A 5,775-nucleotide genomic window follows, 5' to 3' on the forward strand; every position below is an offset into this window, starting at 1 on the left:
AAGCTTTAATCGGCAGGGCACTAATTTCCACATCTGTAGTCCACATCTTGACCTTCTCAATAGACAGTTTTAACAGCTTCTCCCCCCCCCCCCGCTTCCCCTTCACACATGAAAACAAAAGACAGCCATTGATAGTCTCTACCACTAACTGTCTCACCACACCTATTTCTGAATTAAAAATTACCCAAAGTGACCTAAAACATGCCACTTTGGGTCAAATGTGAAAAAATATATTAATCTAAGAAAACTTAGCATTATTATAAAACATCTGTCACAAGTCTTCGTCTGTCTGAGTGGTGGCCTCTGTCACATCTGAACAAAACAAAAACAAATAATATTTTTTGACAGTTAGTATTTATAAACAACTTTAACAAATATACATGGGTAAAACAGACATTTGCATATATCTAATCCTTATAAAATCACAAATGAAGAAAACAAAACATGATACTAATCATGGATTTAATATTTTCTCCAAATGATTTATCATAAACTAAAATAAATAATTCGCATTCATGTTTATTTGTATGTAGACAGTCGTTCAATAGTAATTCATAGAGTATTTTTTCTAAGTCCCATTTCTTAAAATAAGACACTGAAGCCAACATTCACTGTTTATACCATCCAAACAATACATTAAGACTTACCATCACGTGCGAATGTAATCGAAGCTTGCAATGCATCCAGCTCCTGGGCAGTGTTATTCAGCATTTCTTTTTCAGCATCCAGCTGTTCTTTTAAAACAGAAATCTTTCTTTCGGCTGCACGCCTGAGCCGCACCTGCCGAACCAAGAGGTCCATTGCCTTGGCATGAAGTTGCAAGCACCTTGTATATAGATCCTCTCTGCTGACCCCTGGGTCCAAGCAGGCATACTGAAATTACAAAATATTTTGGATCATAACAAAATTAGAAAACAGTTATTCGCTTCAATCTATGCTGCCGCTACAATGTAATGTTTGTAGTGCCAGATCACAACAACAGCTGTATAAAAGTCTCAGCTTAACCTTGTGCCATCCTTTAAAAAACTTACGTTGATCACCCTGGGGACCCAAAAAGGCCCCAGTATGGCACAAGGGTTAACAGTGACTTATATGAAAGAGCAAACAAACAAACAAACAAACACAAGAAACACTAAACACAGCATCCTGCCCAGCTCTGTAACAGGTAATGTAGCGTAAAAACAAATTTTTCTACACTATAAATAAAATTTAAGAAATATTTGTTACTTACAGTTGATAGTTGAAATTCTTGACGCAATGATTCAACTTCAGGATCATTAATCCCAGCAAACTTCGTTGGGGAAGCATATGCCATTCTCTATTTATGATAAAGTATGAGGTTAATTAGTTACATTTTACACAACATTCAAACAATATACAAACATGAGAGCATCAAAGAGACTTTACTTACACATAAACATGTAGTTAGTTCACAATAATGATCAGTAATGCAATTACATTCATTCAAAAAACACAAAACATATATATAAATGGTAAATGGCCTGTATTTCTATATCGCTTTACTAGTCCCTAAGGACCCCAAAGCGCTTTACACATCCAGAATGAAGGTGTAAATTAGTCAATGTATGACATTAAGATAATGCTCACCAACTCTTGCTGTCTGCTGCTCAAATTTGCTTAAAGAAAAGGATTGAACGCACAACAAATCACAGCTATGTGAAAAATTACAATTATCCTCTTACGCTCTATAGCCACCAGTACTGTGGCTCAAGAGTTATGCAAAAACCTCCATGCAAATATCACGTAGTATCCACAGAAGCCTTATAATTTTAGCTAAATGGTCATATAAACCATTTCTAAAACTACCAAAGACAGCAGAAACAAGCATGATTGAAATAGCAGTTACTAAACTGCTTAAAATCTGCTAAACACACATAAACCAGCCAAAAATGTTCCACACTTCATGTATTTCATTATATTCATGTTGTGCTTTACTTGTAATAAGAAATCAGTGGCTAATTACCCGGCCTAGCTTTCACAGATTTCAGTCTTTCAAAAAAGACCACAAAATGGCTTAATGGCCCAAATTCACTAAAACAGAAAACCAAACCAAAGACTTTTCACCGGTACCCCTCCCACAAACAATAAAAAAATAACTTAAATACAAAGTAAATTCTGTTACTGAAATTTAAAATGTGGTTTTACACCAAAAATAAAATTCAATTTACAACAAATAAAACTTACCAAGAATTGCACAAGGGCAGGGTTTTTCAAAAATAATCTCTTGTGATGTTTGTTATAGTGGTCTAAAATAATGTCCTCGAATCCTCAGAATGTTAAAATCCAAAGCTCTCCTCTTCTCGTTTGCTAAAAGCAAAGTGGCTTACAAACCAGTGGCACAGGTATTTATTGAAATCATGAGGGACATTCAAAAAACTTCAAATGATCTTTTGTCTCAGTCTAACCTTTTCAACAGTGTCACTTGCCCCCCCCCCCCCCCCCCCCGTTCAGGGAAACGGGGTTGTCATGGTGGCACGTGGAGTTTCAATCACTCGCCAAAAAGCAGTAATCTGCTGTCACTCAAAATCAAAATGTCCAATATGTCCCAAAGGTCGCAGGCGTGATGAGACTCGAGCTCGGAAATGTTTGTTATGCCATTTGTCAGTAATGGTTAGAGTGCCACCTAGTGGAACGACTATAATCATGATTGAATGAGATGAAATGTTAGCTGGTGGTTGAATGCATGAATTCCATCAATGTGACATGAGATCGGAGGTGCTGGTTGTAGGTGTTGGGCGTAGCTCGACGCGATGGGGTGCGAGGGCCCTCATAACGCTGCTTGCAGCTTTAATTATTATTATTATTATTATTATTATTATTATTATTATTATTCACCCCAAACAAGGGCCTTTTTGAGGGCCTAAACATGCTCAAAAACTCATGAAATTTTGCACACATGCCAGGTCTGGTGAAAAATTTTGTATTTTAATGGTTTTACATATGAGCACTGGGAAATGGCTCTACAGCGCCACCTATGCCTTGTTAAATGCAGCCCTACGACCACATCGTTTGAGCTACATGTATGAAATTTGGCACACATGTGTATCATGCCAAGACGAACAAAAAAGTCTGTGGGCCCATTGACGCAAACCCAACAGGAAGTCCGCCATTTGGAAGAGAAGGTGACATTTTGGCTCTAATTTTGCCATTTCCATGCCTCGAACTTTTGCGAACTCCTCCTTGGGATTTGGTCATATAAGCTTCATCTTTGGTCAGTGTCAACTACACACCTGGACCATGTTAAATTGCGGAGCTTTTGAGTTTTCACAATACGGTGAGGCCGTGGCGCCATGGCGAATTTCGATGACTCGCCATCAAAATCTTATTGCCTCTCATTTTGTCGCACCCTGGTGGCAACGCGGTTCACCATGAAAGATGAAGTGGCTTTTGAGGGGCTTGGAAAGTTTAAAAAGTCTTGAAATTTGGCGCACACCTCCAATGTGGTTAAGGCTTTGTTGTTATGTGATCATTTTCATTGAATATCCCAAAATGGCTCCACAGCGCCCCCTACAAAATTTCAAAATCACAGCCCCTGCTCTGTGTTTTATGTATGAGTCTGAAACCTGGTAAGCTTATAGGAGATATCAAGATGTACAAAAAAGTCTCTTGGAGCAATATCCCAAATCCAACAGGAAGTCAGCCATTTTAAAATTAATCTGCAATTTTGGCAACATTTTCCCCTCTTTCCAGGCATCGTTCTTTGACGAACTCCTCCAAGGGATTTCATCAGATTGCACTATTCTTCAGTGTGTGGAATCCAAAGACCTTTGTGTTGTTAAATTGCGAAGCTTTTTACGTTCAGGGAAACGGGGTGGTTATGGCGGCACGTAGACTCTCAATCACTCGCCAAAAAGCAGTAATCTGCTGCTACTCAAAAACACAATGTCCAATCTCACCCAAAGGTCGCAGGCATAATGAGACTCGAGTTCGGAAATGTTTGTTATGCCATTTGTACATAATGGTTAGAGTGCCACCTAGTGGAACGACTAGCTAATCATGAATGAATGAGTTGAAATGTTAGCTGGTGGTTAAATGCATGAATTCCATCAATGTGACATCGATCGGATGTGCTGGTTTTAGGTGTTGGGCGTGGCTCGACGCGCCGGGGGTGCTCGGGCCCTCATAACGCTGCTTGCAGCTTTAATTAGGGCCCGAGCACCGAGAGTGCGAAGGCCCTATTGTATCTGCTCCGTTTCTTATTATTATTATTCACCCCAAACAAGGGCCTTTTTGAGGGCCTAAACATGCTCAAAAACTCATGAAATTTTGCACACATGCCAGGTCTGGTGAAAAATTTTGTATTTTAATGGTTTTACTTATGAGCACTGGGAAATGGCTCTACAGCGCCACCTATGCCTTGTTAAATGCAGCCCTACGACCACATGGTTTGAGCTACATGTATGAAATTTGGCACACATGTGTAACATGCCAAGACGAACAAAAAAGTCAGTGGGCCCATTGACGCAAACCCAACAGGAAGTCCGCCATTTGGACGTGAAGGTGACATTTTGGCTCTAATTTTGCCATTTCCATGCCTCGAACTTTTTCGAACTCCTCCTTGGGATTTGGTCGTATAAGCTTCATCTTTGGTCAGTGTCAACTACACACCTGGGCCATGTTAAATTGCGGAGCTTTTGAGTATTCACAATACGGTGAGGCCGTGGCGCCACGGCGAATTTCGATGACTCGCCATGAAAATCTTATTGCCTCTCATTTTGTCATACATTTTCTGACCTTGACCAAAGTGAACACATATGATAAGGCTCCACCCCTGAACATATTTCAACTGCCATATTTGACATCAGAGACAGCGCCACCTAGTGGGAACAGGAAATGTCATGTTTTACACTTTGGGGTACAGTATTGTGATGGGTGACATCTGCAGCCTCAAATTTCTCCAGGAAAGCCTTAAGGAGTTGGTCTTGGGTTACAGTGAAAACTGTGACTTTTCGCAAAAGGGTGTGACCCCAGCAGCATGGCGAACTTTGATGTCACGCCATGATGAAACAAATTAGTATAACTCAATGAAATCCAGTCTGATCAGTACCAGACTTTACAGGCATGATGTCAGACCCGCCCTGAACAGATTGATGTGCCCATTGTCGGGAATACGCAGAGCGCCACCTAGTGGCAACAGGAAATGTCATGGCTTTAATTTTGTTGTACTGATTTTCACAGGTTCATCGTGGCCACCTCAAAAGCGGTGAATATCACCATCAGTCCTTCATGATGCTTTAGTGCGAAAATTGTGAGTTTAAACTGAATGGCGCACCCTGTTGGCAACGCGGTTAACCATGAAAAATGAAGTTGCTTTTGAGGGCCTTGGAAAGTTTAAAAAGTCTTGAAATTTGGTGCATACCTCCAATGTGATGAGGGCTTTTTTGTTATGTGATCATTTTCATTGAATATCCCAAAATGGCTCCACAGCGCCCCCTACAAAATTTCAAAACATCAGCCCCTGCTCTGTGTTTTATGTATGAGTCTGAAACCTGGTAAGCTTATAGGAGATATCAAGATGTACAAAAAAGTCTCTTGGAGCAATATCCCAAATCCAACAGGAAGTCAGCCATTTTAAAATTAATGTGCAATTTTGACGACATTTTCCCCTCTTTTCAGGCACCGTACTTTGACGAACTCCTCCAAGGGATTTCATCAGATTGACGCGATCTCCAGTGCGTGGCATCTAACGACCTTTGTGATGTTAAATTGCGAAGCTTTTTACGTTCAGGGAAACGAGGTGGTCATGGCGGCACG

The 5,775-nt window shown here is 40.3% G+C and overlaps 1 long non-coding RNA gene across 1 annotated transcript; it reads right to left on the reverse strand.

Annotated features, from left to right (window-relative positions):
- Positions 1-426: 426 nt before the first annotated feature.
- LOC146661508 (uncharacterized) lies at positions 427-2,344 on the reverse strand. Its single transcript, XR_014913179.1, has 3 exons — positions 2,206-2,344; positions 1,232-1,318; positions 427-873 (listed from the first exon to the last, which is right to left on the reverse strand). It is a non-coding gene; the product is annotated as an uncharacterized LOC146661508 (long non-coding RNA).
- Between the last annotated feature and the right edge of the window lie 3,431 nt (positions 2,345-5,775).

The sequence above is a fragment of the Rhamphochromis longiceps genome, linkage group LG9 (genome assembly GCF_057381845.1).
Source record: "Rhamphochromis longiceps isolate RC_006_pf linkage group LG9, R_longiceps_female_GT1.1, whole genome shotgun sequence".
Lineage (NCBI taxonomy): Eukaryota > Metazoa > Chordata > Actinopteri > Cichliformes > Cichlidae > Rhamphochromis > Rhamphochromis longiceps.